The following is a 13,494-nucleotide window of genomic DNA, read 5'->3' on the forward strand; positions in this document are numbered from 1 at the left end:
TTTGAAACAGGTCAGCTTTGGCTATGTGGCCATTTGGGAATGAACTAGCAAATGGAATGGAAACCCTCTCTCTCTCTCTCTCTCTCTCTGTGTGCCTCTCCCTCTCTATCTGTAAAAATATGCCTTTCAATAAAAATAAAGAAAAAATTTAAAAGTTATTTAAAGAAAGAAATCCATCCACAAATGGACTCCGGTGTATGCAGGACTTAGTGCATGGCTGAAGAGGCGTCTCAGAGCACCACGTGCAAGGACATTCGAGAAAATTCATCTCTCACGAACCAAACCTACAACTCCTTAACAAAATACCAGCAAATTAAAAAAAAAAAAAAAGCAATACTTCAAAAAGGATAATAAATCTTAATGAAATGAGAAGCATTCCAGGAACTCAACGCTGATCTGATGTTCAAAAAGGAATTGACAATATTCCCCACAGTGACAGAACAAAAGCCAAAGCCGCACGTAACCATCTCCATAGATACAGAAAACCATTTGTCAGCATGCAACAAAAAACCTCCCAGCCAGCTAGGACAAGAAGGCTCCTTCTCACCCTCACGGGCAGCACTCCTACACAACACTCACTCAGCACTGTCTGCAGGGAGGTTTCCTGGGCGACACCACACACCGTCAAGTGGTGCAAATTGGCATCAACTTTGCTGAGAATCGGGAACAATCTGATGGCTCGTGGCTAGTGGGTCACTTCTCTGTTCGCTGTCTGCTCAGTTTCAGAACAAGGCAATTATGCGCGCTCCCCCTTCTCAACAACACTTCAGTAGCAGTGTTACAGAATGCAAGGAGCTCACAAGAAATAGATGGCATGGGGCTCAGGAAAAAAAAAAAAAGAAAGCTCTGTGTAGGCAGGACAAGATTATGTACACAGAAGATAAGATCAATATGGGGGATTGAACAATTAGGTCCCATTTGCAGAAAATTACGTGGGGTTTTTGTCACCAATTACTTCAGAGAAACAAACAAGACAGAACAGTTCATGAATTACAGACACTAAGGAGCAACAACGAACAGTGCAGGAGTTACTGCCGCCACATGACTGGCCCGACCTCCACGAGCAGCACTAAGATTCAATACGGGCACACCTGGGCAAGACCTGCCACCCTGCCCCTCACCCAGCTCCCTGCACACGACCCGGGACAGCAGCGGAAGGCGGTCCAAGGCCTGGGCTCTGCCGCCCACGTGGACCCGGGTTTGTTGCAGCTGTGTGGGGAGTGAGCCAGCCGGTGCGTGGTAGTCTCTTTTACTTTTGCTCTTGTTCTTGAAAGAAAAGAAGAAAGAAGAAAGAAAAGAAAAGAAGAAAAAGCAAGAGTGAGAAAGGAAGGACTGAAAGAAGGAAGGAAGGAAAGAGAGAGAGAGACAGAAAGAAAGAAAGAAAGAAAGAAAGAAAGAAAGAAAGAAAGAAAGAAAGAAAGAAAGAAAGAAAGAAAGAAAGAAAGAAAATCTTCTTACATTTACATTCACCGTTCATTCCCCGAACATGTCCAACAGCCGCACCTGTGCCAGGCCAAGCCAGAGGCCCGCAGCTCCCGGGTCTCTAACATTCTCTGCTGCTTTTCCAGGCCGTAAGTACAGAGTTGGACTGGGAAGTGGAGCAGCGGGGACACGAACCAGCACCCGTATGGGATGCAGGCTACCGGCTACACCGTAGTGCTGGCCCCCATTCTGTCTTCCAAATTACAGAAATAAATGTTTAAACGTGGAAAGCGAGTGCACTCAGCCTAATCATGAAACAGCATCTATAGAGTCAGTGGCTAAATGCCTTGCATCTGATGGGATCCCATACGGGCGCTGGTTCATGTACCACATGCCCTACTTCCCATCCAGCTCCCTGCTTGTGACCTGGGAGCGCAGAAGAGGACGGCCCCCAAAAGTCTTGGGACTGTGCACCTGCATGGGAGACCCAGAAGAAACTCCTGGCTCCTGGTTCCGGATCTGCTCAGCTCTGGGCAATACGGCCACTTGGGGAGTGAACCAGTGGACAGAAGATCTTCCTCTCAGCCTCCTTTTCACTGTAAAGTTGCCTTTCTAAAAAATAAATAAATAAATGTTTTAAAGTGCAATAAATTAATGAATTCAATAAGAATTTAAACAAACCTGCTGGTGAGAAGAGCAGGCGGTGTGATACGTCTGACCAGTGGCAGCCTGAAGAACTGTGGCTCACTCACGGTCAGGGAATCCATTTCCTGAACTAGAGAGACTTGGGGGGAGGAAAGCCCACCGTTGAAAAGGAAAAGAACTTTTTTAAAAGGAGCTAACAAAAGCCCTCAGGCACACGCCAAGATCCCAGGCTCACTCCTAATGAGGATGAAAATTAAAAGCACCCTGAAGTATCACTTTTTACTAATCAGACTGGCAACACCAAAATACACTTCTAACAGACTCGGAAGGAAGCACTGCTATACATCACAAGAAGGGAAACGGCCGAGCGCCACCCAAAGCTGCCCTCGACTCCAGCAATGAGACTGCAGACACTCGCAGCTCTACCACGTCAGCGTGAAACCGGGTTATTCTCTGTGTTACTCTTGAAATGCCAGAAAACCCAAAGTAAGATAAATATTGAGCAGTAGGTATTTATTACATAAACTAAGGTAATTTTTAAAAAAGATTTTTTTTTACTTGAAAGGCAGAAACACACAGAGAGAACCTTCCATCTGCTGGTTTACTTCCCAAATAGGTACAATGGCCAGAGCTGAACTGAACCGAAGCCAGGAGCCAGGAGCTTTTTCCCGGTCTCCCACGCAGGTGAGGGTCCCAAACACTTATGCCATCCTCCACTGCCTTCCCAGATCACAAGCAGGGAGATGGATGGGAAGCAGAGTAGCAGGCACTAGGATGCTGGGCTGGCACTTGCAGGCAAAAAATTAGCCAGTTGAATAACCACACCCCCAAATTTTGATAATTTATATTGGGTTCTATGGTAGTCCTAAAATGAGCAAATGACTGAAAGTTAATACGTAGCTGACTTTTTTGCAGTGACCTTCAAGATATATTACTAAGTTAATTAAAGGGCAAGAGAGAGAGAAATCAGCATGTATGGGCTGAGTTTGCGGCTGGGCAAGACTGGGCTAGACCCCAGCACCTGCTGGCACTTCTGAGAGCCAGAAGGGGGTTAGACCATGGTACTCTGGTTCACAGGAGAGCTGGGTCTGGAGGTGGGCCAAGCTAAGCTAGGCTGTAGTACCCACCAGCAAGACATGGAGTGGGTGCAGGTCAGGTGAACTAGGCCACAGCGCCCGCCAGTAAATGCCAGGACTGGGAGCAGGCTAGACCAGGCTAGGCTGCTGCAACCACTGCCACACAGGAGATCCGGGGCTGGGAGCAGGCCTGGGGAGGGAACTTGGGGACTTTCCCTGCCATGCTGCAGCCCCTGCTGGTGAGCGCGAGCACCAGGCTAAGGGTAGGCCAGGCCAGGCAGGGTAGCAGCACATGCTGACATATGTGTGAGCCAAGTATAGGGCTGGGCTGGGCTAGGCCAGTCCACAGCACACACTGGCATTGGCAAGAGCCAGGACGGGGTACAGGCCAGGACGGGTTGAACCTCAACACCCACCAGTTCACATAAAGGCTGGAGATGGGCTGGGTTGGGCTAGGTTATTGCACGACCGGTGAGAGTTGGCAATGCAGAGGCCTGACTGCAGCACCTGCTGGCGAATGCCAAGACTGGGGACAGGCCATCTCAGACTGGGCTGCAGCACCTACTGGCACAAGCTGGAGCCAGGGCTGGGAGAAGGCCTGGTGGGGGAACTTCCAGGACTCCTTTGCAGGGCTGTTGCCTGGTGAGCAGGACCGCTTGGAGCCAAGACGTCACCCTGCTTTCAGGTCCTGGAGGTGGTGTTCCCAACTACACCCAGTTTTATCAATGATCACCTCCTTCATGTATTTGTTTTATTTCTTTCCTTTTTTTTTTTTTTTTCTGTTTTCCTCTTGATGAATGGCACCAGTTCCCACATTCATAAACCCAAGGTTATCACTGGATCCCTTTCAATACACAGTGTGTCCCTAAGCCCTGGTACGGCTGCTTCCCAGCTTCCTCTGCTCACTCGTTCAGGGGGGCCCGGTCCCCTCAGCTCCCTGTCACAGTGTCCTCCCCTTGCCTTGGGGCCACCACGGAGCCTCAGCCCGGTCCCCTCAGCTCCCTGTGTGTCACAGTGACCTCCCCTTGCCTTTGGGCCACCACGGAGCCTCAGCCCGGTCCCCTCAGCTCCCTGTCACAGTGCCCTCCCCTCGCCTTGTGGGCCACCACGGAGCCTCAGCCTGGTCCCCTCAGCTCCCTGTGTGTCACAGTGACCTCCCCTTGCCTTGGGGCCACCACGGAGCCTCATCCCGGTCCCCTCAGCTCCCTGTCACAGTGTCCTCCCCTTGCCTTGGGGCCTGCAGGTTCTCTCGGCTCCATATGATCCTCCACGCCCCCGCCCCTGTGATCTTGAGGCCTGCCGTGGGCTCAGGGTATCCATCACATCCATTTCAGGTTAAGATGACACTACTCACCTAAGATTTAGAAAATGCTCACTCGTGTACCCCTGCCCCGATCCTTCATGCTGTGATTGTCACACGTGCTTTCACGTCGTTATAAATCCTCGAGCTGTGTGGCGGCTTATGCTTTAAGTAGTGAAGACACACTGTAACGGCGTCCTAGCCTTGTGTGTCGGCCACTCCGAGGCTCCGCATTCCTGCCTGAGGGCCCCAGTCTCCATCACGCTTCACCCGGAACAATTTACAGCACACACCTGCCAGTGGCGAAGCCTCCTGGTTTTCTTTTATCTGAAAAAATCTTTATCTTGCCTTTATTCCTCAAGGATATTTTCACTAGGCAGAGCTGGCTGCATCGACAGGCGCCTTGTCGGTGAGTGCTTTAAGATGCCCGAGTCAGCGGTACTCAGATCATTGTTCCACTGGATACTCTACAGTTCTCTGGCAGCTTCTAAACTCTCTGTCTTCGCTTCCCTGGGGTTTGATTATGACATACTGCGGTGTGACTGTCTTTGGGCTCCTCCTGCGGAGTGTTCACTGGGCTTTTTGGATCTGTCAGTTGGGTCTTACTGTTAAGTAATCTCTCTTCACCATTAAGGAACATTGTAAGGCACCCAACGGACAGATGAAGCCGCGGATAATACAAAATCCCGTGTATACCTTCACGTGCTTTCATACACGCCTAGACAAAGCTTGATGTATAAATTAGGCATGGGAAGAGACCAGTCATGAAAACGAATACCAGAATAGACAATGCCAGCAACATACCAAGACAGCTAAGGGACCGCCTCCCCTCTCTCAGCGTAGCTGCTCTGCTCTACACTTCCCACTTAGAATTTATCTTATGACTGAAAACTCATGCCCTTGGACCAAATCTTTCCCATTTCTGTCCCTGAGGCAATTCTCTTTCATGCCATTCTAGTCTCCCAAGCATCAACTCACTTCAACCCTCAGCCTGCTTTAATTTTCCAGAATATTTGCTTATTTATTTGAAAAGGAGAGAGACAGGGTTGAGGGAGAGAAACAGAGAAACACGCCCACTAGTTCACTCTTCAAACGACCACAGGGTTGGGTCAGGCCGCAGGCAGGAGCTGTCCCCATGGGCAGCAGAGATCCCAAACCTTGGCCCATCACACCCTGACTCCCAGGGTGCACCACGAGCTGGCTCAAGCCAGCAGGCCAACATGTGATGGCAATGTCTCCAGCTTCCCCAAGGCACTAACACGCCGGCCCCTCTCCGTTTACGTTTGTTCACTCTCCAGGGACCATGGGTAATTGTTTCATCTATCTTATTGAAGTTCATGGCTATTATTCCTAAGAGGGATGACCCAACATGAACTAACTCAGCAATACCAGAAACCAACCCAACAAGTATTGCCAGTTCCCGGCCTTCTGTGTGTGTGGAAGAATTGTGCTTCCTGCTCTGCTTAAGGGGTGACAACATACAAGGTGGGAGTGGAAGCCATGGCGTGAAAGTTTCCCTCAGCCTGGGCCCTGAGGAGCTGGAACCGCAGCAGCCCTAAGCCACTGTGATGGAAAGGTCATTACCACGTTCACCGCAGCCACCCCAATCTAGACCTCATTTTACTCTCATGTGTACTTGCTCCCATTGCTGCTGTAGGAAGTTGCCACAGGCCCGATGAGCTGAAGTCAGCCAACTCTACTTTCTTAGAATTCGCAAAACCCAAAGTATAAAACGCAGTTGCAGAGCTGGCTGTCTTCTGAAACATCTGGAAGAGTTCATTTTTTTCCTTTTAAAATTAGAGAAGCTGGGGCTAGCGGCTACAGTCTTCACCTTAAACACGCCTGAGTCCCATGTGGGCGCTGGTTCTAATCCTGGGAGCTCCACTTCCCATCCAGCTCCCTGCTTGTGACCTGGGAAAACAGTCGAGGACAACCCAAAGCCTTAGGACCCTGCACCCACGTGGGAGACCTGGAGGAAGTTCCTGGCTCCTGACTGGCTCAGCGCAGCACTGGCTGTTGCAGTCACTTGGGGAGTGAATCAACAAACGGCAGATCTTCCTCTCGGTCTCTCCTTCTCTCTGTATGTCTGACTTTGCAATAAAAATAAATAAATCTTTTTGAAAGATTAGAGAAGCTGTCAGATTTGGTGGCTCATGGTCTGTTCTCCGTCTTCAGCAACGTGGCATCTTTCGTCTCAACTTCAGCCCCTGTTCTTTGCACAAGATCCCTGTGTGATAATTCAAGATAATTCTCCCCATTTCAAGGTGTCCCATTGGGTCAAATCTGAACTGTGCCTTCCCTCCTGTAAAGTAACATTATTCACAGATTGGAAACTGGACTGTAGAAACGGGGAGACCATTATTCAGCCAACCGCACATTCATCACCAGCGTGGAAGACAGGAACAAAGGGACAAGAGGTGCTGGGTAAATGCGTGCCGATTAAATGGATCGCTCCCCCTTGCGGTCTGGTGACCATCAGCATCACCTGGGAGCTTGTTGAAATGTACAACCCCGACCCAGCCAAAGCTGCAGAACCCAGATCTGCATTTGAACAGGATCCCTGGTGATTCTGGCACACAGAAGAGTAGGCGCACATCAGACGAGATCATCTGAGCTAACGGTTAAAACAGCCTGAGCAAACACATCAGGAGCTCTGGTCATAGACACCGTGCATGTTACTGCTCCCTGAGCACGGCCACAGCCACGGCCGCACCTAGCCACTGTGTGGGAGTGACAGGCGGGCTGCCTTGCTGCTCCCAGGCCAGCCCTGCAAGGGTTAATGCTTTCCAGGCAGCTCTTCACCAGCCCTTCCGCTGGTAGAGGAAGCCCTGTGCCTCCGTTCTTCAGTTAGACAGTTCTCTCTTTTTTAAAGATTTATTTATTTTACAAGAGAAGGAGACAGAAAGATCCTCACTCCCCAAGTGGCTGCATCAGCCAGAGCTGAGCCAATCTAAAGGCAAGAGCTTCCTCCAGGTCTCCCACATGGGTGCAGAGGCCCAGGGACTTGCACCATCCTCTGCTGCCTTCCCAGGGCACAAGCAGGGAGCTGGACCAGAAGTGGAAGCAGCTGGGACACGAGCCAGTGTCCAACGGGCATGCCTAACACTCGTAGGTAGAGGACAGGCCTGCTGAGCCACCGTGCTAGCCCCCCAAGCCATTCATTTGTAAGGTGGCAATTAGAGAGGTAGGTTTGCTATCATTTGAGTGTGTCCCCCAGAAGTCCATGTGCTGGACGCTTCATGGCCCAGTGCCCCCGTGGGGCTTTGAAGAGGCACTACCTAAGGGCTAGGGGTGTGGCATAAGCTGGCATATGATTCGTGTCCTTAACTGTTCCACTCCCGGTAGAGCTCCCTGGCCTGGAAAAACAGTCAGGGTGAATCAGTGTTTGGAACCGTTGCCACCTACACAGGACACCTGAGTGAGCTTCCGGACTTGGGGCTTGGGCCTGGCCCGATTCTGAAGACTGTGACCATCCGGGAGTGAACCAGCAGAGGGGTGATGCATTCTCTCCCTGACTTTCAAAATAACAATCAATCCTGCAGAGTCTAGGGGGAAGCAGTTAGGTCCCTGGAGACACCGACAGTCCGGGAACTAAGCAAGCTCTGGAGTGGGTTAGTTTTTACAAGAGCAAGATTGGTCCATCCTGTTCTCTCCCTGTCTTGCCACGCCATCTCTCCGGCATACGCTCCTGCAGTTAGGACAACATTTGCAGCAGAGAGCAAAGCAATAGGGCTTTGGTCACACTTCCCCCCTTGCCAGTGGTGAGCTCAGTAAATAGCTGCTCTGTATACCTCACCGGGGCTCAGCCTGAGCAGGCTGGTTCTCAGCGTGTTGGAGACTGCAGGGTACAAGGGGCAACCCAGCCACTTCAGAGTGGGGACAGCACCACCCCAGGGAGCTGCAGGGGGGCAGCTGAGAGCCCCTGGAAGCGCTGCTCACCAGCTCGGAGTGAGAAAGGCAGCCTGGGCCCCGGGTGTGAAACCCAGCACACTCCCAGCCCTGCCAGCTGAGGTGCACGCCAAGCAACAATCAGGTTACCGCCAGGGGATGTAAACTGTGTAAGAAGGATCTCAACACGCCAGGGCAGCAAGGAGAGTGAAAAAGTAGCCTGGAGGTCAAACCAAGGTCAGCAAAGCCTTTTGTTCTTAGAGACAAAACAGCTCAGGGAGAAAGAGGTGTTGATCAGGAAGCAGGATGGCCAGACTAAAGCGCTCAAAGGCGCTGACGAGCTTTGCCAATGGGCTCCTGCCTGTCGGTGAGGAGGACAGAGGACTGGCACAGCTCAAGTCTCAGGGTTGCCAGTGGGGCCTCCATCCTGGATGTTCAAATCACCACAAACCTTGGCAAGAGCGGCCGGGGACTGAGGCAGGTGTGGCCCCCAGGGGACGGAGCGGGAGGGCCCAAGGGGCTGCTTAAGACTGCCACAAGGAATGGGTTCCCCAGCTGACGGCACGTCCTCGAAACCAGGTGCCTGCCCAGGGTCTATGGCAAAGCCCACACCCCCTGAGAGGCTGACCCCATAAGGGGGTTATTGACGGTTGTGGGGGCAGAAAAAAATGAGGGCTTTTATTTCCGGTTCTCTGATACCAAATCCCAAGGCAGTGTTTGGGTTTAAACGCTCTGGGTTGTTCCGCTCGGTGCCACCTTTGTGCTGCGCAGACAGGGAGCCATGGCCATGGCCGTGCAGCAGAGCCTGCTGCAAAAGAGGCGGGCATTCCACATGGGGTGAACTTCAGGCAGAGGGTACCCAGAGATGGTGACCCAGGCCGCCTCTGCTCCTCCTGACTGAGAGAGGAAGGGCAGCCCTTCGTCCCCCAGAGGAAGCAAGCTTTGGACAGGGCAGGAGAGGGTGTGGCCCGGAGCTAGTCCGAGGAGGGGGCTGGCAGAGCACAAGGGCTCCCGGCCGTCGGTGACCAAGAGGCCAGCTGCGCGGCGGGCTGCAGGCCGAATTCTTACACGGTCAGCTGTCTCACCGCCCCTCCCTGGACAGGTGGCCACTCGTCGGGGTGGCCCAGAGTCCTGGCCAAAAGAACCTGCGCGGCCCTCCCCCACCGGCGGGAAGGAGCTGCACCCGGGGGCGCCGGGAGGCCGTGCCCTCCACGCAGCGCGGACAGGACGGGGCGGCGCGGGCCCAGGCACTGCGGCGTTTGGGCTGCAGGGTTCCAGCTGCTGCCGGCGGGACTGGCTGTGGGACGAGGGGAAGAGGGGCACGCCAGCCCCCCGCGCTCCGCCAGCCAGCCCTGGCCCCGTGGGAGGCTGCGTGTGTGTGCAACCGGAGCTGGGAGTGAGTGGGCGGCAGGGGGGAGCACGCCCCTCGCCCACCAGCCGCCCCGCCGACCCTCGGCCCACTCCCCAGCCCGAGTCCTCGGGGCGCCCACCCTGAAGTGGGAGCGGTCAGTGCAGCCCTCAGAGACGCCAGCGGGGTCCCCTGCGCCAGGCGGGGCACGGGGCCCCTGGGGGCCGGGTGCGGGTGGGGGGACGCAGGGCACACACCTGTCGGGCAGGGAGTGCTGCGGCGCGGGGTGACGCGAGGTAAGGGCGAGTGGGCGGGGAGGAGGCGGCGGGGCCGCGGGCCGGGGCGTCTGGCGCTCCTTGGACAAAGGGATGATGAAACGTGAGCGCTATATTTACCAAGGGGGTGGAGACGGGCCGGGGGTGGAGGGGGCGGCGGGAAAAGGACAAACTGTTCCACAACAAGCACAGGAAACAGCCCTCCTGGCTCCCCGCGCAGGTCGGAGGGCGCGCCCCCGGGAGCCCAGGGGAAGACACCCGTCCCAGCGCGCACGGGCCCGGGCAGCGCGGACAGAGCAAGCATTCCTGCACAGTCATCTCCCGCGCCCGCCACCCCCGCGCCCGGCTGGCGGTGGAGTTGGGGTGCGGTGCGGGGCCGGCTATGTTTAGCAGCTGATGTCATTCCGCCACCCTAGCCCGCAGTGTTCCCAGGGGGCCCGCAGGTTTCCTCTCCGTGCTGCCGTGGGGGAGGGAAGGTGGCCTGTCCTCTTGCCAGCACGCCCTACACCCAGCTTACCCAGGAGAGTTAACCAAAAAAAAAAAAAAAAAACCCGCCCGAGTTATGAAACAGCGGCGGGGGCGGTCACGCACGCCGAGGGGGCAGCCAGCTGCCCGCCTCCGCCCCCCGCCCGCGTGCGGGGGCTAATGTCAAGGTTAGCTCACGTGGGCGCGGGCGCCCGGAGCTCCTGGCACGAGCGTGGGGCGGGTTCCTCGTCCCCCAATCTAGGGCAGTTTGTTCAACTGCAGTAAAGGGAGCTTGATGTTCCAGCAGGGAAAGGATTTCTGAGAACTGGGGCTGTCCTCAGATGAACTCGCCTCCTCCGGCTGCGGCGGCGGCCGCCTGCGCAAGACTTTGTTAAAGGGGCGATGCCAGGCCCGGGCGCGCGGCCCCAGTGGCTGCTCTGCCGCCCGTCCGCGGGGGCGCTCGGCGCGGGGCGGCTCCGGCGCAGGGGCCGAGGAGCTAAACTTGTCCTGCTGCCTATGCAGGAACGGGTGGCCTTTCTGCTCCGCCGAGGAGCGGGCCGGAGAGGGGCGGAAGGCTGCCCAAGTGGGGCGGGAGCGAAGTAGGGCGTCGGGCGAGTTTCGCGCCAGCCGCAGCTCCCCACGCCCTCTGGGCTGTTTTCTGTCCCTGGGGCCTCGGGCGCTGCACCAGCTCGGATCCTGACTGCGTTTCCGATCCCGCCGTGGTTTGGAAGCCCCATCCCTTCAGCGCCGCCTCTCTCTCTCGCCCCGCAGTGCGCGCTCTGGCCGCGCACTGGACATCCTCCCTGACCACCCCCCCCCCCCACCGCTTTGGCTAAAATATGCTGGCTTTTCCTCACCCCTGCCCTGGGTGCCTAGGTGGGGTGGCTGAAGCGGGGAGGGCCGCTCGGGAGTGGTCTGGCTCCAGCCCAGAGCCAAGGCCGACACGTGATTCCCTTCCCGCAGCGAGCCATCTGTTCTCTTCCCGCAGCGAGGCTGGCGCTCGGGCCCAGCCCGGTCCACGCCTCCCAGCAGGAACGGGTGAGAACAGCCAGTAGTGGCAGGACCCACACCGGGCACCCACATCCACGCCTGCTCCCGCCTGCCCCTCTAGGGCTTTCCTCTCCGAGTTTAGAGTTTTGAAAGGAGACTGTGCAGATGTGTGGGTCCTCCATCCCACCCACCTGCAGATGCAGAAGTGGCTGGAGCTCGCTACGTTCCTGGCAGACCCAAAGAAGCCCGTTCCCCACACTGCTCAGCACTTGTCCACTCTCTCCTCCTGAAAAATGAGGATTCTGGATCCTGGCCACAAGCCCATAGGCCATTATTCTTGAGATCTTGACTAATTAAGCAAAGGTTGAGTCAGGGCTTTGAGAAAACACACACACACAAGAAGCATGACCAGGGGCCGATTTTTCTGCTGCTTTCAGTTGGTGTCATTTTGAAAAGCAAACCTGTTTTATGTGATACAGGCTAGACCTGTACATTATTTTATTTCAGGATGATTCAGATTAATTTCAGATAATCTGTTTTGCCAAAATGAACCAGGACACATCTTACCAGCCTGGCAAGACAGTGTAAGCTGGTTTCAGCCAACAAGCTGTTGCCGACACAGGGAAAGAGTGGTTGTTGAAGAGGCAGTGGAGCTCCCTGGAGGGGGAGTTGGTGCTGGGGAGATGCGCTACTTTGTACACACAAGCCTCATGCATAGACCTGGTTCCTTTCCATATTCCTCCGCCCCAAGTTCATTGCCAGGAATATGAATATCTGGAGAATGAGTGATTGGAAGGGAGAGAGTGCTTCAGTAAATCTAGAATTGTTGGGTTTAAAATGTGATCCTGCGTGGCCACCAGCGTTCCATATGAGCACCAGTTCAGGTTCTGGCTCCTCCACTTCTCATCCAGGTCCCTGCCGCTGCACCTGGGAAAGCAGCAGACGATGGCCAGGTGCTTGGGCCCCTGCACCCACTGGGAGACCGGACGGAGCTCCTGGCTCCTGGCTTCAGCATGGCCCAGTCAGGGCCATTTGAGGAAGCGAACCAGTGGGGGAATGCTGAACTCTGCTTCTAACCCTGCCTTCCATACAAATGCAGTGTTGAAAAGGAGAGATGCGACGTCAGCACTTGTGTTTGTCAATGTAAACATGTGGATGAAGTACCAAGTGTCTCTTACTACAACTTTAAAATGAATGGGTCAGATAGTTCAAGGTTTATATCCAGTCCACACAAAGGGCAATTAAAGGGAATTAAAGAGAACAGGCGGTAAGGGAGGGGTAAGGAGGCTGTGCCGGTTTTGTTGGGATACCAGCCCAGCCCTCTGGCTGGATTTGCCCCTGGCCATAAAGGGCCAAGCACGGTGCAGCTTCCCAGTGACCCTGTGGCCTACCGGGTGAAATTTGTCTCAGAAAATGCCCAAGGGCTTTGAGGGATTCTTTGCTCAAATGATGGCAGGGAAAATGCAAGAAGTCCATGATGGGCCCCAGCACAGTGGCCTAGTGGCTAAAGTCCTCTCCTTGAACACCCAGGATCCCATATGAGCGCTGTTTCTAATCAGCCCCGCTTCCCATCCAGCTCCCTGCTTGTGGCCTGGGAGAGCAGTCCAGGACGGCCCAAAGCTTTGGGACCCTGCACCCGCTTGGGAGACCCAGAAGAGGCTCCTGGCTCTTCGCTTCAGGCACAGCACTGGCCATTGGAGCCATTTGGGGAGTGAATCATCAGACGGAAGATCTTCCTGTCTATCTGACTTTGGACAGGCCACTGTGCAGTGAGCCCTCCTGAAGGGGCCGAGACAAGGTGGTGCTGATGTTGTGTGTGGACCACGCGCCCCTCTCCTCCTGCTCCGTGCCACCGCCTTCCAAGCTTCACCTAAGGATGACGTCAGAACAAACCGCTGCATCCTTCTACATCAGAATTTAATCTCTGGGCCTTCCAGGACGACCACGAGCCTGCTTCTTCTTACTAACATGAACGATCTGCATGGCCGCAAAGCAAGCGCCCCTCGCACAGCAAAGCGCATGTTCCTGTCCAATGTGACGACGCTCTAGCTCCTCCTCGGGGACCAGTGCTGCGGCACACTGTGC

The sequence above is a fragment of the Ochotona curzoniae genome, unplaced genomic scaffold, assembly GCF_017591425.1.
Source record: "Ochotona curzoniae isolate NIBS_2020 unplaced genomic scaffold, NIBS_Ocur_1.0 patch305, whole genome shotgun sequence".
NCBI classification, from domain to species: domain Eukaryota; kingdom Metazoa; phylum Chordata; class Mammalia; order Lagomorpha; family Ochotonidae; genus Ochotona; species Ochotona curzoniae.